Below are 25,892 nucleotides of genomic sequence, written 5' to 3'. Positions count from 1 at the left end.
AAAGAGAGACCTCCAAGGACACAAATTCAAGTAATTGAGAAATGAGGGCAAGAAGGTCAGTGCTAAACTGGTTGCCTCCTCTAGCTGCTGTTATTAGCTGCCGTGGAGTCAGCCCACGACTCTTGGTGACTTCACATACAATAGAACTAAACGCTGCCAGGTCCTGCGCCACCCCCACCGCCTGGGGCTCAGACTGTTGTGATCCGTAGTTTTTTTTCAGAAGTAAATCGCCCCACCTTTCTTCCCAGTCCATCTTAGTCTGAAAGCTCCTCTGAAACCTGTTCAGCGTTGTTGCACCAAGCAAGCCTCCACTGACAGACAAGGGGGGCTGACATGAGAGGCTTTGGCTGGTAATCAAACACTGATCTCCAGCATGAAAGGCGAGCTTTCCACCATCGAACCACCACTGCCCTCACGACTCCAGCAAAGTGAGGTAATGAGGGAGTTCAGGCCCTGGATTGCCAGATTTTTTCTTTTTTGAAAGGAGGCTGAAACGCAGATTTTTATGTGAAATTGCCTACTTTTTATGCGTGGCACCTAAATCACAAAGACTCTAGCATCATGCAAGCCAAAACAAAACAGGGACGTGCCCAGAATGAGTGCATGGCCCCCAGCATGCAAACACGGGACACTTAAAATGCTCTCCTAGCCACAGGAGGGACGGAGATGGAAAAGTTCACTTTGAGATTCTGGGAAGTCCTCACATCTCTGGACTTCCTTTTTAGAGAAAGTGAACTTCCTGGAATGTTCAGAGCAAGGGCACTGGGGACCTAGAAATGCCCTCAAGGCTTGTGATACGACCAGCCCCACCGAATTGCTTGCTGGGTCTTCTTTTCTTTTTTGGGGGGGGGGGTAGGGACTGCCACTAAAGTCAGCAAAAGTATCCTTTTTTTTCTAATAAGCAACAAATTATTTGAGGGGACTTGGTAGAAAACCTGTTCTACCCCTGCAGTTAAATCCAATTATACCATAATTACAGGGAGTCTGCACACATCAGAGCCTAGCTGGAAAAGAATAGGAACACTGCACTCCTTTACAGCGCTGGCCAAAACGAAACCTATAATTTCACCTACTGCCGTCCTGGCGGAACCTTCATGGGAAAGAAAGCATACGAAGCCCTTGATTTTTTCCATCAGAGGACAACCCAGTGAATGCCTCTTTGCCATAGTGTTATGGATTTAGAAGTGTAGGAGCGTGTCTCTTATTTCCATTCAAACTGGCCAGAACATAAATGTGGGCTCATATCTTCAAGCCAAAATAAAATTAGGCACTTGGTCTATTGAGAAATAGGAAATGCTCAGTTATTTTACAATTCTTACCATTCCCCCACTTTTATTAGTTATTTTTCTTGGAGTGAGGGGCAGAGGGGACATATGGATTAAAAAATTTTTTAAATCAGAAATTATCAGAAAAGCTTTTGGAAGTCTCTCGTTCATTGCGAAACAGCCTGTTTACTTGTCCATTTTCCACTCTCCCTGGCCTATAAAGTTTGAGGAAAATGTTAAATTGTTGCTGGTGTAGTGGCTACAGAGGAACAAGAGGTGGAAGAGCTTTATTAAACCTCTGAAGGTGTGATATGGATAATATTATCACCGCAAATTTTGTTTAATAATATTCTTTTACTGGAAGTTCATGGACATGTTGAAATCTGTTGAAATCCTTTCAATTTGCCTTTGCCAAAACTCAAAGTTTCAGTCTGAAGGAAACGCCTAGCAGAGTGTGTACTTGGGGGAGATATTCTCAGGGTTTAGCTGGGGGCAGGCTGGATGTTGTAGAAGTAATATCACATTATAATTCCTCCCTAATCCCCACCTCATTTTTGTTACAAAATACGTGACTGAAAGGAAGGGAAGTTTTAGTCAATTCATCAAGCAGGTATTAAACCTGACTTGCTCAGGGCATTGTGCTAGCTTCTGTGAAGAAGAGAAAACCACCCAGAATCTGAAAATGTCGGGAGAAGTGTAACAGCAAAACCACTGGTCTGAGGAGTTGGACAACGCTTTTCTCAATCTAGAGTCCAACATGTACTAGTTATGTTACCTCGTACAAGAGACTTAACCTCAGTTTCCTCATCTGTAAAATGTGCCTCGAGGATTACAGGAGCTAAATATGAGAACTACCTTGGCATGATAATCGTGTGTGAGGATTCTGGGCAAGTTAGCGGGATCCAAGCTGCCTCTGAAGGCAGTCACAGCCGCAGGGAGAGGGCCAGTACCCACACGCCCCCCACACGGGGAGTGCCGTGGAGAGAGCTGGGTGGAGGAGCACAGGGCAGAGAAGGGGGAGAGGGAGATGGGTTTTCACTGACGGGCTGGCAGAAGGCTTTCAGGCAGGAGATGGTGCTTCAAGACGGGGTAGAGTCTCGGAAGAACTTTCTGGGTGGAGGGAAGAGTGTAAGCAACAGCACAGAGTGAAAAAGTCAGCCAACTGCGTCTCTGGGGCACAAGAAGGAGCCCTGTGAGGCTGGAATTTGGGTTGTGGGAACAGAACCTAGAGGCTCCCCTCTTCAGCAATCCTTGCCACATGTGCTGTCACTGAGGCGTCGAGGGGCAGAGGAGCCGGCCCGAGGGAATCCGGGCGTTTCATGGCTCACTGAGAACCAGTGAAGGGGAAAGGTGGGGCCAGGGGTGTGCTGGTAGATGCTAACAATAGGCTTTCTGGAAGACCCTAATTTGTAGCATGGTTTAAGTACTACGAAAGGGTCCCTGGGTGGTGCAAATAGTTAACAAACTCAGCTGCTAAACAAAAGGTAGGAGGTTGGAATCCACTCAGAGCTGCCTCGGAAGAAAGACCTGGTGATCTACTTCCAAAAAATCAGCCGTTGAAAATCCTATGAAGCACAGTTCTACTCCGACTCACATGGGTCACCATGAGTCAGAATCCACTCAAGGGCAACTTTTTATAAGTACTCCCATGTGGCTGATTCCAAGCTACCAACCAGATGGCAAACTATTTCCTGAAACTTTAACAATCAGCTCTCTCTCCCAAGAGGTTGAGGAAAATTGGGGAATGCCAACGCCAACACTGAGCCCAGAAACCAGGCACACCTAGCAGCCCTTGTGTCCATAAAGCTCCACATTTTAACATTTGTAATCTAGGTTGTAATAAGCATCTATAACAATGGGAAGCTCTTCATAGTTTTCAGAGAATATTCCCATGCATTGTCTCATTTAATTTAATTTGATCTTCATATCAGTCCTTTGAGCTGGCAGGCATTAGATTATGTCCATTTTACAGATGAGGAAACAGAGGGTCAGAGTCAATGTGACTTGACCAAACTGCACAATCAGCGATCAGTCGAGCCTGGGCTCAAACCTGGGCATGTTGTCTTTAAATCTGCTGCCCCCTCCCCAGAGGGGCCTCTGCGGCCCACCACCTAGTTCATCCAGTTGAGCAAGAATGATGAGAGTGCCTTCCCTAGCTCCTCCCCATTCTGAGTTTCAAATGATAGGAAGTAGAATTAGGCCCAGACCTTAGAAAGCGAATCCCAGGGTGAAGGCTGCAGCCCAGGCCATCTTATTTCCCAGCTCCACCTCATCCCTACGCCCAGCCCAGTATCCCAAAGCCCCGCTCCTTCCCACACTGTTTCTTTCCCAGCTCAGGTGGTGACAGCAGTCTCATCACCTACAAACAATTTGCTTCAGTCCGGCAGCATGCTCCAGCTTATTAAATTGTAGGATTATCCCATTATCCCATCCTGCTGCAGCGACAGGGCTCCGCAACTGTTTGATTGCTCGATTGCGCAGAATTGCTGACCTCAGCACTAGCTCTGGCTTCTCCAGGACTCAGCAAGATGGCAAGATGGATGAGCTGGGATGAGCTGGCACTCGTTAGTGTGTGCTGAGAGCGGAGACCTGCGCTCCGAGCCCCAACACCATTCCCCCATTCCCTGTCTGTCTGCAGGTTTCCTTTCTAATCGCTTTGTCTGAGGGTTGCAGGCATTGAGAAGAGAAGCCCTGACTTGGCTCACTTTCTCCCTTTAACAGCTCACCACAGAAAAGTTTTGCAACTATCCAACCCTCCCCTTCTTTCTTCCTAATCTATTTGCCCACCTAACTTCCTCTCTTTAACTATTAGGCATGCCAGGCTAAAATACTCTGGCACTGTATTTAAACTAGCTGTACACACACACACACACACACACACACACACACACACACACACGCCAACCCTCCCTGGTGCAGAGCTAAGCAGCCTGCCTGTCACCCTTACCAGCTCACTGGTTAGTGTCTCCCATTGAAACTTGCCCCTCTCCTGCCAACCTTCCCTCTTTATTTAGCAAATTCTAACTGGCATCTCATGAAACACACAGAAAACGTGGTGAGGCAACCTCCAGAGATTGCCAGGCTTGATTACAGGCGTAGATCCAGCTTGCAGAGATGCCGACGGGAGGGTTTGGCTTAGAGTGTTTCCTCCTAGGTGGGCCCTTTCCATCGCCCTCCCATCCTTTACCCCAGACCCCCAGGTGGGAAGGCAGCATCTGCCCAGTGACCAGTGTGGAGCTTACACTGTGCTGTGGTTGCTTTTGTTAGTCATAAAGAAGACAACTTTACCCATCCTTGATCAGCCCTGCTGGGCACAGATGTCCCCTAAGGAGTCCCCACACTGAATTCTTTCTTTTTTCTAGTGGGCACATTTCCACTCATGTTTCAGAGCTCAGCTGGGTAGCACCTCCTCATGAAGTCTTCCTGATCCACCAGCAGAAATAGGGGCTCCTCTCTCGGTCCTAGAGTGCTGCCAGAGGGGCCACTACTCTCCTCACCCCTCCCTACTGCAGTGCACAACCGGGGCCCGGCCCCCTCACCCCTGTAAAGTCTTTGTGTCCAGGGGCTGGGTCTCAGTCATCCATTTCTCTCCAGTGCCTGGTGGAGTATCTGACACATAGTAGGTCTGTGGTCAGTGATAACATAACATCTGTCTCTCCTCTGCTTTCTCCACACCATCTAATTCTCCAAATTGTGAGCACCCCTGAATCAAGTTAGCTGCAGATGGAAACTCTCCAGCTCAGTGTTTTGGGATCTCCCTTGTGGTTTTTAATGACATGGATTTCTTTGCCTTATCAAGGAAGGATTACTACCCCTCTGCTTTCCTCAGGTAGTATTTGGGTATTAATTCACAAAAATAAAATCCCAAACAATCCTTCTCCATGGAAATGGAAGTCTCCCAAATCCAGAAGGCCTCCAGGCAACTTGCAGAGATTGTTTGTGGTATTTTATAAGAGCCAATAAATGTAGGAAGTGGCCAGAGTGGCAGAGCTAAAGAGAAAACAACTAGCTTTCGAGTGCTATACTGTCCCCTGGGCTCCCTCTTCCATCTTCAGCAGGGGGAGGAGAGGCGGGCCGGTGCTTTTCCCCCACCTGAAGACTAGGTAGGCCTTAGGAGGGAGGGGCCAGAGAGAGGAGATTGTAAACAGGGCACTCCCTCTACTGTCTCCAGAGAATAAGCCCATCTCAGGAACTAGGGGGCCCCCAACCCCAGAAACAGGACAACATACTGTCAGATTCCCCAGAACAGGAAAATATTTGGTCGCAGTTTCTGAAAAGCTGGGATGAGTCTGATTAATATTGGAGGGGAGAGGGGCAAGGAGAGTGAAGAGAAGGAAGTGTTAGGCTCAGACCCCAAATCTCCTCAGGAACAGAGGAGCAAGGCTTTCCATTCAGGCCTCGCTTCTCTTTTACTCACTCAACAAATGTTTGAGCACCTACCAAGTGCCAGACACCTCTAAGTACTGGGAATACAGGGGATTTTGTTTGTTTGTTTGCTTGTTTTTTAAAGAAGCTCACAGTCTAGTGAGAGAGAAAGACAAGGAATCAGTAACTACGATAGGATGGATTACAGAGGATGCTGTGTGGGGCGGGGCGGGGCAGGGTTGGGGAGCTAACATTCCAAGGCAGGAAGCAGTCCATTTACTGAGGCCTGACTGCTGGAGGCCAACCCCACACTCCCCTCCCAGCTGCACAGCACCAGTGCTGCCAAGTCAGATAAAAAGATACAGTGATGTGGAAGGGAAGGTGTATGCAAGGTGGGCAGCCAGGGCCTGGCTTTCATTTATTGACTGGGGTTTGGACCACTGGGCCACCTGTTTAGCCTCATGTTCTGCGTCACCTGGGTGGACCATTATGGTCTGGGGGTATGAGCTGATACTGCTGCCTGGTTCTTCCACTTACCCCTCGGTTACAGTCTCTGGAAACATCAGGGTTTTTGTTAGTTTGCTGCCTGTGTCCTCTGTGCTTGACCAAACTACTGCAAAGAAGAGCCTAGTCAAGTGGACACATAAAATTAACCATCACAGCAGTGGAGGGTCCTGAAGTCTTGAAGCAGGGGATGAATGGACAGAAATTTTTTTTTTTTTTTTTCAGAAACTCATTCTAGTGCCAGAGTAAGACTAGAGGCAGGATGACTAACTGCTGAAGAATATGACTTGCCCAAAAAATGTGGGAGAGTAAGGCAGAAACGTAGAGCAAAAGTAAGTGTAAGTCCCACTGGTCATATTCCTTCCCCTCTAGGGGGCCATCTTTGACCTTTAAATTTGTTCAGAAAAATGGAATCAAACTATCACCCAGCAGACACAGAAAGGAAAAACTTCCCCGCTCTAAATTATTATCATTTTTCTTCCCCTCAAATTATTCCAGATGGACACCCAGAGCTGGTGTGTGTGGAGGGTGCTCCCAGTGGTTTGGTCAAACACTAGTCCAGATGTTGCTATAAAGGTATTTTGATATGATTAACATTTAGAATCAATTGACTTTAAGTAAAGCAAAATACCCTCCATAATGTGGGCAGGCCTTATTTAATCAGTTGAAGGCCTTAAGAGCAAAAACTAAGGCTTTCCAAAGGGAGAAAGATTCTGCCTCAAAGGTGTAACAAATATCCTGCCAGGGTTTCCAGCATGCTGCCTGTCCTATGGATTCTGGACTTAATTCCTCGAAATAAATCTCTGTGTGTGTGTGTTTCCACTGGTCCTGTTTCTCCGTAAGGAGAACACTGACTAACACAACCTCCAATGCATGGAGTCCATCTGCCTGTCACAAGATGGCTGCCACTCTTCTTTCCAGCCTCATCTCCAGCCCTCTCCCAGCTCACACCTCAGGCCGGCTTTAAACCATCATGTGTGGGCTCCTTCCTCGGGGTTCTCACTCAAGCCAGCTCCTAACCAAACCCTTGCCCTTTCTCACCTTTTCCCATTCAGCTCAAATGTTACTTCCTCTGTGGAATCTTCGCTGAATCTCATAGACAGAAGTAGACGGTTCTGTTTTGGGGGATATTCATAGTGTTTTTGTCGCTGGTCTTTTTTACGTCTATCTATGGAAGCCTATACGTATCCATATAAATGTATATTGAAGTTGGAATGCTAAAGGGCAAGTGCAGTCTCTCACTCATCTGGTACAGAGCTGATGCTCTGCAAATGCTAGTGGTGTGAGGCAGGGAGTAAGTGGATGGAATAAAGGAAGGAAGGGAGGGAAAAGCGCACGGGGTCTGTAACCCACAAGCATGTGTGTATCATCTTGGCCAGGGACTCTTCACTTCTCTCTCTGCAATAACAATGGGGGAGTGCAATAACTGAGGCTAAGCTAAGGCAAACTGGTCCAGCTGGTAGGGAAACCACGAGCTCTGAAGAAATCTATCTCATGGAAGATCTCCTGGCCCCCATCCTAAGGAATATACTTGCTGGTCTCCTCCCTACCCCCGTGGAGACTTTCCTTCTTCCAGAACCAGTGCATAGTGCTCCAGACAAGTGCCAGGGCTGCTGGAGTCAGGGAAGGCAGCAAAGAGTGTTTATTATAAAGAGCCTTCAATGGGGTAGACTCACTAGACCCAGGTTCTAATCTTAGCCTTACGCTGGGTGTGAACTCAAGACAGAAATTCTCCTCTCGGGATCTTGGTTTCCCTGCCTGCTTGGTGAGAGGCTTGGAGTAGCTGGTTACTCGGGAGATTCTGCACAGATGGGATTTAGTGCTACGGAGGACGGCGGAACAGAACTGTGCCACAATACCCTGTAGATTGGATCCTTCGTCTGGAGAACGGAGCGATTGGCTTGTGCTGCACACCAGGGGTTCACCTTGAGAACACATGAAAGCCATCCTGGGTTTTTGGCAAAAATACACCATATCTGAGAAGCTCTCAACTTCTGTTGCCCTCCAGGTTTTACCAAAAGCAATGACAGGGGCCAAAAATATTAATCCCTTACACAGTGTGCACTTCCAAATGGGAGAACTGGAGATGTTGAGCAGGGAAAGGAGGGGCTTACAATAGTCAATAGTTCACAGACCAATCTCTTTCACATTTCCTCCCCAGTTCCTTTTTCTGTTCCCAACTTCCACTCGCACGGTGTAGTGTTCCGAACCCCCATAAATGGAAGGAAAGCAGTTTGCAAAGCCTCTTGGGTTAGAGAAGCCACTTGCGTCCAACAAGGAGAGCAGCAAACTCACTCTGCACCAAACGCAGGATAACCCAGTGGTTGGCCTCTGCTCTGACCTCAGGCCTCTTTCTACAGAAATCCCTTGCTGAGCTGGCAGAGGCTGCCGAATTCCTCAGGTGCACGGAGTAGAGAGAGGAACCCAGGTCATCGCTAAAATCTCGCAAGGCCATTCATTCCACTGCCTGCACACACACGTGCACATGCATGCATACATACACATGCACAGACTCACACACACACGCACACGCAGCGAGCTGCCTGGAGCAGAAATGAGGTCTGAGCATTCCCTTTTTCCCTCCTCCCCGGGCCTTTGGGTCCTCGGAATAGGGCTCAAATAGCCTGCAGCGTCTGCAGAGCTCATCTCCCTTTTCTGGTGTTAACAGAACAATAAGAAAGGAAGGTTAGTGCACCGAAGGGCCTCACCAGCCCTGGCCCCCAGGGTGTGGGTTCTGAGAGGCGGAGCCAGCAGCTCAGGCCCTCTCTCCATTGGTTGGGCTCAGCAGGTAACCCGAAGCTTCGTTCAGAGGTGCATAAATAAAGAGTGAAATTAGTGCCATCTCCTTGAATTGGGCTGAGCCTCTCTTCTTCACCCTCGTCTGGCAAAAACCCGTTTTACTCTCTTTTATTGTCTGCCATCAACTTCTAGTCTAAAATTCAACTGAATCCCCACCTGCATTCCAAACTCTCCCCTTTCCATCTGTCTTTACCCCCTTCTGCTCCAATCCCACCGTCCTCTGCTTTCTTATTCTCTTTTCAGACGGACGAAGAGGACACATAGGTTAAAGGGAGAGATTGACTATTCGGTGCCAGTCCCCATCTTCCCTTGGGGACCATTTGTGTTCTGCACAGGCCTGCTGAACTGGGCGCTTTAGGTAGCGGTTCTTGTTCCTTGTTCCCTGTCCTCAAGTCTCAGGGGCAAAAGAACCTTCTATGACTTGGAATTCCCTTTCCCCCTCTGATATGCATGACTCTCTAGCCATCTCTTTATTCTGCACTATCTTCTGAAAACAATCGATTGCTTATTTTGAATCAACCTTGAAGCTGGGCTCTGATATCTGAAGGTCCAGGCACTCAGACTTACAGGTGAGTCTGAAATCTCTGGGCTTGGGGGGCTTTGGAAAGCCAAGGCCAAGTGGCTAGATGAGGAGGCCCCCTGGGCAGGAAGAGAAGAGGATGAGCTGTGGAAAAAGCCACAGTCACTAAAAGTCAGCATCAGCTTCCGCCTAGGCAAAATAGCTGAACCTGCCACGTTTTAACCCAAGCCCTAGCCAGTGCTGGGTTTTCCTGGGGACTTCTCGCTGATAGTAGGGGCTGGGGTGGGGAGGCGGGCGCTGAGCAGTTAAGGACTAGACTGCAGTGTTGTGTTGTTTCGCGGAGATTTACTCTATGAGAGGAATGGGGTGGGGGTGCGGGGTTGGCTTTTCAGTCCTGGAGTGGAGGGTGAAGCTGTAATGGGAAATTCAGGACCTGGTTCCATTCTTTGGTTCTCAAGTTCAGGCTGGTTTTATTCTGAAAACATTTGGTACGTGGTCCTGAGGGCATTTGGTGGAGCAGGGGAGCAGTCACTGAATGAACTTACTCCGCAGCTAAACACACGCATGGTTTGTGCATTGTTTAAACTTCAGACCACGCTGGGCTGAGGCAGAGGTCGGTGGGGCATCGATTGGTGAAGGCATGGTGGGCAGACAAATCTGGAACTCTGGGTGTGGGGTGCAAAGCGGCCAATCTCCTGATACAGGTCCAAGCTAGTCTTTTCTTCTCTCTGTCCAGCTGTAGCTCGGTAGGCTGTAGGCAGGGCTTCAAACCGGTTGCTCTGATTTGAACCCCTGCTGAGAATTTGCGTTTCCACCCCAGATACACTGAATCTGAATCTACATTTTAACCAATTCCCAAGTGACTCTCCTGTACAATAAATTTTGAGAACCACTGCTCTACTAGTGGGTCTCAGAACTGGTCCCCAACCAGCAGCATTAGCATCGCCTGGGATCTTGTTAGAAATGCAGTCTCAGCAGAGGTTCGAACCAGAAGGAACCTAGTTCAAAGCCCTGGCTATAGGTCTGCAGGGGAAGGGGAGGGGAATAAGGGAAGGACTTGCCTTTCCTGGGCTCTAATATCAATGCTAACTCCCCTGTGCACGGCCTTTTACAGTTACAGAGTGCTTTTACAGACACTGTCAGCTCTGGAGTGTCCACCCTGGAGAGTAAGGACCCCTGTGAGTGAGGCTGTCTGCACTCTCCAGCTTGGACTTGAAGAATTTGGTGGGCCATGCGTGTTGGGAGGGTAAGAGTGGGGTAAGGAGGGGCTGGAGGGAGAGGAATTGACCCCTTCGCTCTCAGAATTAGGCTGAAATCCAAAGTGAATCCAAAGAATCCTTCCATCTCAGAACTACTTCCTCCCACACTCCCCCGATGTCTTTTATCAGGGCCAAACAGACTGGGCAGTTCTGTCCCCCTGACTGTGAAATGGGTCAAAGGCAGTGAGGGAGGGTTATGCAGTCTAGATAATTCACAAGCAGGGCACATTCTTCTCTCATAATTGACGATTGTGAGTATTTCTAAAGAAGGCCAAGAGGGAGACTAGGAACTGACTTCTTCCCCGCAGTACCCACATCTCTGCTTCCCAGCTAGCCCTCTGTTCGCCCTAAGGAAGAGGTTAAAGGGGTTAAACTGCACTGTTGTCCACTATACCCAGACTGAGGAAAGCAGGGCTCCTCCTAACAACATCTGGGACACCAAGTTCTTGCTTTAAGAGCCTTTTTCAGAAGCCCCGTGCCCAGGGGTTTGCGTGCAGGAGGAGGAGCCACATTCTAAGACACTGCCCCCCTGCATCAGGTCAGAACAAGTCCCAGAAGAAAGTATTCTAAACAACAAAGTGGACCTGCCCTGACTCACCCAGTCTGCACGTCGGCGCTGAGAAGGGCCTTTTATGGGGCTTATGCCGTGCCAAGGGCATGTCTGAACGCAGCAAGGAAGAGGAGCGGCCTGAGCAGCAGCTACACAGCAACTGGTTGATGCGGCACTTCTTTAAGAGAGGACAGACACTCTCAGGCAGTCGGCATCCTCCTTTAGGAGTGCAATTTCTGAAAGCTAGCTGAGCTCTCCTTCCTCCCCACACCTCCCTTCCGGTGCCCAATGAACATGCAGCTCCATCCTTTCCAGGCAGATTGAGGAAAGGCTGTGGGGCCACTGAAGGCTGGCCGTCCTCGGTGAGTCTGTAGGGTGAGACCAAGGAGTCTCACCCCGCTCGGCCCACGCTCTCCCCATGACTGGGGCTGGCTGCAGCCCCAAGTCCTCGTCCTTCCTGAGCGCCTCGCTAGCCTCCTCTTGATTTCGCGACGGCAGATGGGCCCATAAAATGCTGTTCATGCCCCTTGAACAATCTGTTCTGGAGAGAAAAGTGCCCTGCCTCTGTACTCTACCACCTTGCTAGGCAAGATCATAGTGGCTGGAACTGCCTTCTCCACCTCCCTTACCATCCCCACTGTGGGAGACAGACAAGGGGAGGGATGACCAGCATTCCAACTAGGAAAACCCAGAGAAGGTTCCCCTTGGACGTAGCTGAGATGACTGCTTTGAGGGTGACAGAGAGCCAAGGGCCCCCAGCCCCACAGCAGGTGCAGGGACTTGTTGGTAAGCTAGCTTTCTGCAGCCTCCCTGAAGGCGGTGATCCCAGGAAGGAGGTGTGAGTGCTCAGTTCCCCCACACCTCCCAAGTCTGTGAGTCAAGGATCCTGAAGGCCTTTGGCCAGGCAATAACCCTGTGTGCCTCAAGCCAGAGTTGACACGCGGCCCACACTCTAAGGACAAGTTCCCCAGACAATCCATGTGTCTCTCTTGTCCTTCATTCCACCGGAGTCTGTCTCATACCCAACCAGATTTCAGTGGAGTGAAGCTCAGGAGGCATGGAGCGCCGCCGCCCGCTGACGCCACAGCAGCGCCGGCTGTGCCTCGAGAGTAGTTCTGACTTAGAAAGGAAACGCCGGAGAAAATGGGCTGATGGAGGAGGCATCTGGAGGGCACATCCTCTGCAGAGGGACCGACGACGGGCACACTGGAGAAAGCAGCACAGATGGGAGCTGCTTATTCTTTCTTTCTAAAAATGATGCTGTGCAAATGTGTCTTTTCTGTAACTTACAAAAATTAAAGATTGTCTGCCTGCTGGAAAGCCTGTCTGCCTGTGTGTTTCATGCTGTTCGAGGCTGACTTCTGTGCCTACCATGCCTTCTAAGCCACCTCCCCTCTGGGCTAAAACAGACCTGAGCTTATAGAATTGAAATGGGCACCCTCTCTTCTTGGTCCCCCAGGCAGGCAGCTGGAACTCTATTTGCAATCAGTAAGGCAACCCTGCTGCCCTCTGACTCCCCATAGTGCTAACCGAACCCACAGAGTGGGGTAAAAAAACTCCATTAAGATTTCTTAAAACCCATTTATATTGTAGTAAAATAAATGTAAATAAGATTTAAGTGAGGGCAGATTGCAGATATTTCAGATGCGATGCAAGATATATCTGGTATAGTACGAGTGTAAATTCTGCAAAGGTTAATGCAGTTAAACATATTTGACACATAAAAATGTCAGATCTGACATTAATCATTCACCAGTTGTAATTGCCTTTATATGGGTCTCTTCTCCCCGAGACATATGCTTGAAACATTAGGCTTCATAGAAATCTGGGAGGAAAAAAACAAATAATAGTTCTCAGCTGTCAGGCTCTATGATTCGCTTTGATAGATTTAGCACTGATTTCTTTGGCTTCACAGACCTCTGTGATTTTTTTATCCCGCATCTCCTTTAGGGCAGGAGAAGGTGATAGAGAAGAGGGTCTCCAAGTCCAAAGGAAGTCCCACTCAGCGACAGAGAGGCTGGGGCCCTTGTGCTAATTGCCCCTTCCTCAGGTAAAGAGGGGTCTTCTTTCAGGAGCCAGTCTGGCTAAAGAGCAAATTCTGAACAAAGCCTGGCTCTCAGAGGTCTTCAGGAAAACCGGTTTTCACCTCCAGAAGGTGCCCCAGGTGGCAGAACTAAACAAATCCCCCTGGCGAAGCAGTGTTTTTCTTAGGACCCCCACCATATAGGAAACTCCACCTTCACAGATGGATACCTGTCACTCAGGTATCCAAGCCCCGTGGCCCCCTCCCACAGCGAGTGGCCTCTAAGCGGGGTGGGCCTCTCGCACTCCCCCACCCTTTACTCTGCCCCCCAAGAATAAAGGGCTCCCAGACTCGCAGTCCCCCTCACCTACAGGCAGGAACTAAGAGGAATGAGTATTTCTTCAAAATATCTTCCTGCTTCAAGTTAGCGTGGATTTAAAACCGTGCCCCGTCACCCTGCCCCTTCATTTTGGGTCCAGCAGACAACAAAAGGATGAGGAGGCCAAGCGACAGGTGTTTTTAAAAATGTCCACCCATGTAAATTATGTAGTGAAGCAGCCGGGGTGGGGCGGTATTCCGGTTAATTAACCAGCAAATACCTTCCTTTCGAGGTTCCCAAGGAAGCCCTGAGATCAGAACGAAAGAGCACATAGCGTGGGGCACTGCCATTCACACCTCTGTTTGAGTCCTATGGCCTGGGGTTTAAAGGAAGAAGTGTGTGTGTCTGTGTGTGAGAGTGTGTGTTTATGTGTGTGTGTGAGAATGTGTGTTTATGTGAGAGTGTGTGTGAATGTGAGGGAATGTGTGTCTGTGAGAGAGTATGTGTGTGTGTGTGTGTGAATGTGTGTGTATGTGAGAGTGTGTGTGAATGTGAGAAAGTGTATGCGTGTCTGTGAGAGAGTGTGTGTGAGTGTGTGTGTGAGAATGTGTGTGTATGTGAATGCATATGAGTGTGCGTGCATGAATGTGAGTGTGTATGTGTTTATATGTGTGTCTGTGACAGTGTGTGTTTATGTATGTGTGTGAATGCATACGTTAGTGTGTGAATGTGAGTGTGTATATATGTGTGTGTGTCTGTGAGAGTGTGTGTGAATGCATATGTGTGTGTCTGAGTGTGCATGTGAGTGTGTGTGTCTGAGACAGTATGTGTGTGTGTGTGAGAATGTGTATGTGAATGCACATGAGTGTGCATGTGAATGTGTGTGTATATGTTTATATGTGTCTGTGACAGTGTGTTTATGCATGTGTGTGAATGCATATGTGAGTGTGTGAATGTGAGTGTGTATGTGTGTGTGTGAATGCATGTGAATGTATGAATGTGAGTGTGTATGTGGGTGTGTGAATGCATATGTGATGTGTGTCTGAGTGTGCATGTGAGTGTGTGTGTCTGTGAGAGTGTGTGCATGTGTTTGTGTGTGTGTTCACGTGTGTTTGTGTGTGTGAGTGTCACCTGGCTCAGGTGAGGCAGAAATTAAAGACAGCCCCCATGGTGACCAGAGGTCAGACCATGAAACACTGACCAGGGCATAACGCTGGGCCTACAAGTCTGCAGCCCCGCTGCCACTCACATGCCACCAATCCAGGGCTCCGCACCTCTGGCACCGTGGCTGAACTGCCCAATTCCTCCCTCCCACGGTGCCGCGCAGACTGTGTACCCCTTTGCCGAAGAAGGAACTCTGAGCCCAGCCCGGAGCCTCTAGCCACGAAGCCAGCACATGCGGAGAGCTGGAGTGAGCTGCCCCATCCGGCTTCCTCGGCCAGCCCCACTAGTTTATCTCTCATGTCTTCATCGCAAAGCATGGCCTGCCAAAACACAACACAGATAAAATAGTTCAATCAAAATTCCCTTGCAACCAAAACAAAAAACAATATTACCCTGCTTTTTTATTCATGATCTTTTATTGAGGCGAAAGGCAAATATCATCGAGCCAACCCTGAATAGAGAAATACATAGAACCACTGGCAATTTAGTATTTTGTGCTAATGGTATACACTGTAGATACAACCCGAGAGGAGTAAATTACAATCCCATCAATAATACATCGCAGCTGGCCTCCGTTTTCCCAGTACCCAGAAAACGTGTGTTGGCAAAGGCTCTCCGAATATTAAAAGCCATGTATATAACGAGGCAGTGGGTACAGACACTAGAATCCCCCCAGGGCACTGCTCCGCTCTTTGTTACCAGGGTCCTTCATGGTGGAAAGGGCCTACACTGATGCTCCGAAAGCTGGTGCTAATGAACACATTCCTTTCACACTCTCAGCAGATCTCCAGGTGAAGCTTCAGTCACAGAATAATCAATAATCACAGCACTGCTTTGCTAGGCTGCTTAAAACGCGGCATCCATTGGACCCCCACCCAGGTCTATGGTGAGTTTCCAGGGTCTATGGTGGTGGCCGAGGACAATGCACAAGGGACTCCAGGGAGCCCCAGCGCAGATGGCAATAGCTGAGAGAAAGACCATGTGGCTTCTTTTTATCCTAATGCTGTCCCCAGCCTCCCCAGTGTGTATACAATCCTCCAAAAAAAGGAAGAAGGAAGGGAGGACTGGCAACAGGCAAGGAGCAAAACACCTACACAGCAGAAGAGACGCATCTGGAAATTCAAAATGTCCCCAGTTCTTAAAAGTTAGTAAATTCAAATTCCTTTACTCCTCCCCTAAAAGAAGCAAATGACAACAACTATCTTTTTTGAGAGTGGAAAAAAATTATTTCTGTCCTAGTAATATTAATTCTTAAAACAAAAACAAAAAATAGTTGTCATCAAGTCGATTCCAGTTCATGGTGGTCCCGTGTGTGCAGCGCAGAACTGTGCTCCATAGGGTTTTCAAGGCTGTGACCTCTCAGAAGATCGCCAGGCCTTTCTTCCAAGGTGCTTCTGGGAGGCCTTGAACCTCCAACCTTTCAGTTAGCCACCAGCACGCTGATGTCTGCACCCCCAGGGCCTCCTGGATGAACTGGATTACTATCTGCATGAAGACTGGTTAGTGCTGCGTCAGGTACTGGCTGCTGTTCCTGAGGTCTCGTGGTTAAGACAGGGCAGGAGGGTCAGCACCTTCCTTGTCTGTTTTCATCAGACCCAGACGGGAGCCCAAAGACTGAAGGAGCTGTCAGGGCTTCCAGGCAAAAGGAAGCAGATGCAGAAGGCTGCCCCAGCCTCAAGCTCGGGAATGAAAAGGCCCTGCCAGATACCAGTTCATTAGTGGAAATAGCAGCTTCCTAAATTGTAGGGAACTGACCAGGCTTTCTGGAGAAAGACACCTAAGCATCAAAGAAAAACAGTGCAAAAAAATTCCCTTTGTCTGGAGGCAAAAAACAGCATCTGGAAGTCTTGTCACAGCCGCCTCCCCGCTCCCTCTACCCCCTCCATCCCTTTTCCCCTTTGGACGAGTGAGGAAGGCCTGGTTTCTCCCTGCCACCTCCCCCCTTGCAGGTCAGATAGCAGGGACGGGTGAGACACCTGGTGGGCAGTAAGGAAATTACACCCACATTTGACCTCAAGCATCACTACCCAGGTCTAAGGAGACCTGCGTACCCTCTGAGATCGTGGGAGATGACAGGGCAAGCAGCTTTCTAACCAGTGGCTGTGGAGTTGACTCTGACTCATGGAGACCCCATGTATGTCCACATGGTTTTTAATGGCTGATTTTTCAGAAGTAGATTGCCAGGCCTTTCTTCCAAGGTGCCTCTGGGTGAACTTGAACCTTTAACCATTTTGTTAGCAGCCAAGCACATTAACCATTTGCACCGCCCAGGGACTCCAAGCAGCTAGGGGATGTGCTATTGAAATGGATTTTAACTACAGAAGCCATTGGGTAGACATTGGCCTAAATTACTGCTACATTCAACAGTATTTGGGAAAAGAGTGGTAGCTAAAAATAAATATAAATAGGTAGAATCCATAAATAAATATATACTACTCTCCCTCATTATTTATGCTCTACTTCTAATCATTTTGAAATGATATGGTCCTAGAGTACTCACCAAGCCGAGTTGCTGGGAGAAGTTCCTCTGAAGATAATTCATAGATAGAAACTCATCACAGGCCGTGGAACGTGGACTATTCCAGGCCAATCCTGAGGACTTCCTTGTTGTCCAAGTGCACTGCCAGCAACAACCCGATGTTTCTGACTCAGCATGTAGAGTGGTTAAGAGGGGTCAAACTAGATCTGGTGCCAGTTTGATTTGGCCATGGGACTTTGGGCCAGTCACTTCACCCCTCTAAGACCCAATTTCCTCATCTATCAACTGGAAATAATAATAATAATGGCAAGTGCTTACCCAGGGCCAGACATCGGGTGCTTAGCGTACATTAAATCTTTGAACCCTCCCTGCAGAGCCAGCTCTGCAGCACCTAACAACAACAACCATCACCTTCTAAGCAGGCAGGGGTGGCTCAGTGAGACAACTCGTGCCTTCCATGCGGGAGATCTGGGTTCGAGTCCTAGCCAATGCACCTCATGTGCAGCTACCACCATCTGTCAGCAGAGGCTTGTGTGTTGCTGTGATGCTGAACAGATTTCAGCAGAGCTTCCAAACTAAGATGGACTAGGAAGAAAGGCCTGGAGAGCTACTGCCAATGAAAACCCTATGGATCACAGCAGTCTGATCCACAACCAATCATGGGGATGGTGCAAGACCAGGCAGAGTTTTGTTCCATTGTACCACGAGTTGGGGGCTGATTCGACAGCAGACAACAACCAGCACCTTCTAGGGGTCTCTGGGTGGTGCAAACAGTTAACGTGCCCTGTTGCTAACCAGAAGGTTGGCGGTCCAAGTCCACCCAGGGGTGGTACCTCGGAAGAAAAGCTGGGCAATCTCCTTCCAAAAAACAGCCATTTAAAACCTCATCGAGCACTGTTCTATTCTGACACATGTAGTGGTCTCCATGAGTCAGAACCAACTCAAAGGCAATTGATTTTACCACCTTATAAAATACAGTTATTATTCCAGTTTTATGGATGATAAAACTGAAGCAGAGGGAGGTTCAGGGACTTGCCCAAAGTCACACAGCTGAGATCCAAACCCAGGCTCTCTGGCTCTGCAGTTCCCACTTGGGACCATTGCTCTATCCTACCTCATAATACTGGTGTGAGGACTTAATAAGCTCACACAGGCAAAGGGTTCAGCAAGTGCCTAGTAGATCCTAAGGACGCAGAAGACGGTATTTATGATTATAGTTTCAGTATCAGGAATCAGCATCTTTGAGAAGTGTTTCTAGCGTCCACCCACCAGGAGTAACTAATTAGATGCAACCTTTGGCTGCCGAAAAGCGAGCTTTAAATTTATCGGTGCAGTGTAGTCACACCTGCAATCAACCTTCACTTCTAGAACAATGATCTCCCCGCCGTCACCTTGTTTCGGGTGAGTTTTCATTCTGTAGCTTTACACTCAGTACATGGCCGTACTGTGAAGACTTGAGGGGTTTTCTTTTTTGAAATAGACATGGCATAAATCAGAAATAAATAACCATTTTTCCAAGATAAGTGCCGTTTTGAATTTTTACTATTTTTTCCCCAGGGGCAAGTGGAAAGTGCTAGTGAAAAAGAAACTGGTGAAGAGCTAAAAAAAAAAAAACGTTTTGAGCCCACAAGGAAGTAGAACAATAAGACAAATAAACCAAGTGATAGGTAGCGAACAGATGAAGGGTAAGGAGGCTGCCCGCCTTGGGTTGCTGTGGCAGGTCTGAGGCTATGCCAGCACTGAGCTCACAATCCTGAATTCAGTCCTTGGGGAGCAGCTGAAGCCATATCATGCTACTGACAGCTGCCGTGGAGTCAATTCCGACTCACGGCGACCCCATGTGACAGAGCAGAACTGGCCCATAGGGTTTTCTAGGCCGCCATCTTTACAGGAGCAGATCACCAGGTCTTTCTCCTGTGGAGCTGTTGGGTGGGTGCGAACCGCCGACCTTTTGGTTACCAGGCACGAGCTTATCTGCTGTGCCACCAGGGCTCCTCCATGTGGTGTAGGTCCCAGTAAAGAGATGTCCGAACCTGCGGCAGCTCTGACACTAAGGGCTGTCATCCCCAGATTGGAGCTGCTTCCCCAAGAGCCTTTCAGAAATGCGGTGGGGGTAGTTCTGCCACTTGGACCTCTTGGATGTTTGGCCCTCAGGCGACCACTCCTCCTCAGGGTGTCCAGCCTAATTGAAAGGTCTGAGGGTTTGAATGGAGACGGCTCACCCGAAAGTAGCTAACGTCAGGGAGGTTCTGACCCGAAGCTGCATTCATACAGAGCAGGCCAAAGGAGAAACTAAGTGTTTGCAGAATGGCTTCTTTTTATCTCATTACCTTACCCTGTGACCATCTGCCTTCCATGAAGAAAGGAGCCTTACCCTGGGAAAGTGTCCCTTTTTATAACATAACTATGTCAATTACATTTCATTACTACCCCATTATGGCACATTCCATTATAATCCAACTGCTAATGGCCTCACCTCAAATGCCCACATCACTCTCCTTTGCCCTTCTGAAGAACTGGCTTTTAGCTAAGTTGCTTTACCTGCTGCAATTAGATCTCAGCTCTTTCCTTTCTAAGTCCAGCCCAAGCCAATAATGGCGGCAAGTACCCCACATCCTTCCAAGAGGGTTCTGTTAACCACTTTTCACCACTCGGAAGCGAATTGTGGCCATTTCTATGATTAACAAGCCAGCAGTGCTTCTTTAACTGTAATGTGATACAAATCGCCTGAGAATCTTATAAAAATGCAGGGTCTGCTTCAGCAGATTGTAAGGTGGGGCTGGAGGGTCTGCATTTTTAGCAAACTCCCAGGTGATGCTGCTGTGGTCCTGGGACCGCACTCTGAGTGGCAAAGAACTTGAGCGCTCAATATTCAAAGCACAATTTCCCCTCAACGGCTGCCCTCAGTCCAGCAGAGGGCCAGGGCCCACGTCTAGGGGTGGCTGTGCCCCCTTTCCTCTGGTTTTCCTTTAAAGCCATCAGTGTTTTCACCACTCGGGGAAGAGGCGAGAGGACCCCAGGGCAGGGCTGATGGTGGCTTGTCACGGCAACCCAGGCTCTGACACGTGACAACGAACTTGGGGTCTTTTCTGAAATGAAAATGGCCCAGGTAATCCCTACTCAAAGCTCCCATCGCTGTTTAAGGATAGTAATCGCACCACCAACAACTAATCAGTGAGGTAAGTTATTTAGAAATGGAATTTTTGTGACCCCGGTACTAAGATGAAGCAAGTACAAGCAGTTGGCCAATCTGAAACAAGAAACCATGAGGATACTTTTGGATGCCAGGGAATGGCACACTCAACCGTGTGAGCACTTTTAAAGCTGATGGAGGAGAGAAGTTGAGTAATTTACCAAAGGCCAAGATTCTGGGAAAGAGCAGGGCCAGACTCTGAGCTGACCCAGCTCTTCTGCCTGTTCGTCCAGTGCTACTTTCAACAAGCTGCTCTGGACGTGCCAAGAAGCTTCTCCTCTCCTGCTGACTTACCACACGCATTGTGTAGGCTTGCCATCACACTGGGACTCAATGCCTCAAACCACCCGTGGTCCCAACAGCTATAGGAAGTGCAGGGAAGCAGAGGGAGATGCATGGTGAACAAAAGTCGGAATACAGTGGTGGTCCAGCAGATCAAACACACACCATGGAGGGGTTCAGGAAAATCGGTATCCCCGAGTCAAGTTGAGGCAATGAGCAGAAAAGCCAGGCAGGTTGGTGGACAAGCAACAGGAGGCTGGGTGTGGACTTGCTAGAGGCAAGTGTCTGGTCCAGTCAAGAGCTTCTCAAACTCTTCCTAGCAGGGCAGGGATAGCTCAAAGCCTGCAGATAAGGGCAGGGAAATCACTTCTGGCTAGATTGTAAACCAACAGGACTTTCTGACACGGCACCATTAGCGTATTCCTGACCCACATTCATTTTGTCAAAAGATGCTTTTCAAAATTGAGTCTTCATTAAGAAGGCATGCACCTAACTCTGATCTGAGCAGCAACATAGCTGCATGCAAACTAAGAGGTTAGAGAGTACCTGTTTTATACCAACCCTCCATGTCTAGAAGCAAAGCACCCTATTTTGTATTCATATTCTGTGTTCCGGATAAACTGTCAAATCTCTGCCAGATTTTTATGGATAATTAGAAGGTTGCAAGAAGCAGATGTTATGAAACTATCTGTGACTAGTCCTTAATGGTGGATGACAAGAACTCAACACCATTTCTTAATTACACGAGACAGAGCGAGAGGTGTAAAAAAATAGAGGGGAGCTTGTCACAGCTTGACAAGGTATCAAACGGTTAATCACCCTCACTGAACCTGAATGCTTCTTTACTATGTAATTCACAACCCAGATCCTGCCTCCTTTTAGCTGAATAATTTTATAAGTTGTGCATTCTCCTGTGTTGCTTGATTTCAGGTTTTCATAACTGAAATACGAGCTCCTCATAAAATAGGTGGCTTTTACAGCTAAAAACTGGCCCAATAAGAATATTTGCGTCTTACTAATTATGGAAACATTTTTGCTACATCATATCCCATGCAGTGGGGTGAAAGGAAGATATCAGTGCCAGCTGCTGTCAAGCCAATTCCAACTCATGGTGATCCCACGTGTGTCAGAGTAGAACTGTGATCTATAGGTTGATTTTTCAGATGTAGATCACCAGGCCTTTCTTCCAAAACAGCTCTGGGTGGACTCGAATCTCCAACTTTTTGATTAGCAGCTCAGTGCATTGACTGTTTGCATCACCCAGGCACTCCCAGTAACATACATGTCCGGGAAAACTGGGTTCTTGCCCCGTGAAGATGATGACCTTAACTAATATTGTTTTCAGATCTTCTCTGTGCCAGGCAATGTGTAAACGCTTCACGATGCACCGTCTCGTATAATCCTCGCAACAGCTCTAACAAGGAGATGGGCATCTCAATTAGCCTATTTTACAGAGGAGGAAACTAGTAACAGTAACAAAAAAACAACAATAGCTCCTACCGTTGGTATTTATCAATTACTTAATATGTACACTCATTGTACATTGCATACACATCTCATTTAACAGGACTATTGCAATAATTATGGGCCCTGGTGGCGCAGTGGTTAAGAGCTCAGCTGCTAACCAAAAAGTGGGCAGTTTGAATCCACAAGCCACTCCTTGGAAACCCTATGGGGCAGTTCTACTCTGTCCTACAGGGTCAGTATGAGTCCAAATTGACTCAGTGGCAATGGGTTTGGTTTCTTTAGTGACGCAACAGTTAAGTGCTCGGCTGCTAACTGAAAGGTTGGAGATTAGAATCCACCCAGTGGCTCTGCAGGAGAAAGAGCTGGTGATTTGCTTCTATAAAGATTACAGCCCAGAAAACCCTATGGGGCAGTTCTTCTCCATCACATGGGGTCACTGTGAGTCGGAATCAACTCAACGGCACCCAGCATTACCATAATTATTTCTATTTCCACTTAGCAGAGAAAGAATCTAAGGTTCCAAAAGGTTCAATGACTTGCCCCAAGTGACTGTAGGTGGTAAAGTCAAGATTCCAACTCTAGAAGGCCTGAGTGCAAACACGGTGAGCTTAGCCTGGGTTCTGCTGCCTCCGCTTGACTGCGTGATCTTGCTTACATCTGAACTTGTGTTGGTCTCAGTTTCTTGAGTGAGAAGATGTCTAAGGCACGGTCAACTGTAGCGCCCCACATGCACCCTTCCTTAGACATTAGTCCCTTTCCCGGATACTCTCAGCAGGAGCTTTCTTCCCACGGCCCCAGGGGCTAACAATGCGCCTCAGTCTTGAGTCTGTCCTGCTCTTCCGGCTCTTTCCTTGGCCTTCCCTGAGCTACTGACAATGCAGAAAGCCCGGGTCAGGAATAACGGAGAGTGGTCCTCGGACAGAACTGAGGGGTGAAAGCCAGACAAGGTAAGCTCGGTGAGAAACTACCGAGCAGAGATTCTGCTCTCATGCCTAAAACATCTTCCTGACTGTGCATTCATACAGTCAAAATTATTTACAAAGCACTCCAGTGCACTATGCTGGCTGCCAAGATATAATGTTAAAGATGAAAACAAAGATAGGATCTCCACTCTCATTAAGTACACAGGTTCTGGAGTCCCTGGGTGATGCAAAAAGTTAACAAGTTCAGCTGTTAACCAAACGATTGGCAGTATGAGTCCACCCAGAGGCACCTCAGAAGAAAGGCCTGGTGATCTACTTCTGAAAAATCAGCCACTGAAAACCCTATGGAGCACAATTCTACTGTAACACACATGGGGCCACCATGAGTTGGAGTTAACTCAATGGCAACTGGGTTTTTGTTTTTTTTCCCCTGGGGGGAACCAGATGTTAATCAAATAACTACACTATTGAATATATAATTTAAAACAAAGATAAATCCTCTGAAGGAAGGAACAGGGCTCCCTGAAATTTCTACAGAGCCTTTTGTTTCTGAATCAAAAATGAAGCCAAAAAAAATCCACAAATACTCCAGAAAGAGACAGCATACTGACTTAAGGTCATGCCAAGCTAGAAACGACAACATCAGTCCCTTCCCTAGAGCTGAGCTTTATGAAGAGAATGAACTAGCAGAAGTAATAGGGGGCTGTGAATGGGAAAGAACATAGAAAAGAGCTAAAGAACTGAGGACAAATGTTTGCTGCTTTGCAGTTTTGCCCGGGGCCAAGCCCAGCCACTCACCCACACTTGCTTTTCAGCCTGTCCATCAGTGTTTACCAAGCTCCTACTGAGAAAACAAGAGAACAGGAGCACCCGAATCCACAGAAAGATGGAAAAGTAAAGTTTATGTGAAAAGGCCCCTCCTCTGCAACTTCGGGAAGCTTTCTCTCAAACTGCGTGACAGATACACACCCAAGAATAATCACACATGATGACAACTCTGCAAGGATTACCTGCCCTTGCTTTCACAACAGTGGAAACCAAATGCATCTCCTTCTGCAGCAAGCAGGGATTGAGAGCCTACAGGGGCATGATGCTGGGCACTAAGGCTGGAAAGAAAATGAGATGGTTCCATCATCAGCCTCCAGGAGGACACTGGGGAGGGAGACATTCAGACTCATAAACGAATCACTCTCTTACAAAGCAGTAAATCCAGTGATGGAGACACAAGGACAAAGAAGGGATCAGAGCAGAGAAGGGTTAAATCAGGGAAGCTTCCTGGGTGATGGCGTTTTGAACACCGACTGAGAACACAGGGTTAGCCACACAGTAATTATAGCACTGAAAAAATGTATTTGCCTATTGACTATATATGCAGCCAGGAATGTGGGTTGGTGGAGAGGAGAGAGGGCATTCTAGCTACGATCATAGTCATGCAATTTGCAAGATATGTGTTGCAGAAGGGTTGCCCAGCAAGACAGATTAGCACACAAGAATGTCATTTATGTATCCATCGTGGGATCAACAACTGTAGAAGAGAGAGGAGAAAGAGGATTGGGCAGAGGGAGAAGTTGAGGTGTGATGCAGGTCCAGCAAAAGCCTCTGCTAACCCCACAGAAGTTCTGGAGCTGGGATGGCCCCTCTGAGTTATCCCAAGTTGGAGTGAGGGGGCTGAGCCTTTATGCCCCCGTGATGATCAGTCACTGCACGTAGGCTGCCCCTGGAAAAAGCCATCACATTGCGTGAGGAGGCAGTATTTTCAAGCTCAGACAATCCCCCCAAAAGCTGACAGCTGAGGGCTGTTTCCAGCAGCATCTGCCACAGCAGCTGGGAGAATAAGTCCTTCATTTGTAAAAGGGGATCCGGGCAGTAGATCATAGCACAATCCACAGTCCACCTCTTGTGCTGTTTGGATCCACTTCTTCATACAAATTCTAGGAGCAACTAATCCAGGATTCTGGTGAGTCTCTCTTTTGGGGGGAAACTTGGAAGAAGATTGTTGGGATTAACTACAGTCCGCACCACTGCAGCTGGGTTTGGAACTACAACTGATGTCACCACCTCCCTCCTCCACTCTCCATCCTAGATCGCCTCACCTCCATACTTCTGCTGATCTTGGCAGCCTGCTTGGTGGCACAGCCCAGACCCTCATCTCTGAGGGCTCTGAGCTCCTGGTCACCACGTCCTTCTCAGGCCAGGGTTTCTGCATTTGCCCATTCTCTACCAAAACTGGTCAAGAAAGTACCAAGAGACTCCCACGTCACTGGCCCAAGTCTCCCTGCCTTACCTCCTCCTGCTGACCAGGATAAATTACCCATCCAAGATGGCGCTTTCTCTTGTTGCCCGCTGATAGCCTGGCATGAGGAGCCTGACGTGACAAGGCGGTTTACAGTCCGATGGGACTGTTGCCGTGTCCCTTGCCAGCAGTTTTCTCCCAACACATGCAGAGCCCAGAGTCTGGGGAATGAGAAGCACATGTTCACCAAGTGGGTCACTGTGAGCTCTTATTTCCACCATCTAGTTCCCATGACTATGAATTCTACCTATTAGATGTATAAAAACAAAACAAAACTAGTTGCTGTTGAGTCGATTCTAACTCATGATGACCCATGTGTGTCAAAGCAGGACTGTGCTCCATATGATTTTCAATGGCTGGTTTTTCAGAAGTGGATCTCCAGGCCTTTCTTCTGAGGCACCTCTGGGCTGACTCGAACCACCAACCTTTTGGTTAGCAGCCAAGCACATCAACCACTTGCACCATCCAGGGACTTTAATTTAAGTCT

The sequence above is a fragment of the Trichechus manatus genome, unplaced genomic scaffold (assembly GCF_000243295.1).
Source record: "Trichechus manatus latirostris isolate Lorelei unplaced genomic scaffold, TriManLat1.0 scaffold00035, whole genome shotgun sequence".
NCBI lineage: Eukaryota > Metazoa > Chordata > Mammalia > Sirenia > Trichechidae > Trichechus > Trichechus manatus.
The sequence above is the reverse complement of the archived record's forward strand: the minus strand, read 5'-3'. Positions refer to the sequence as shown.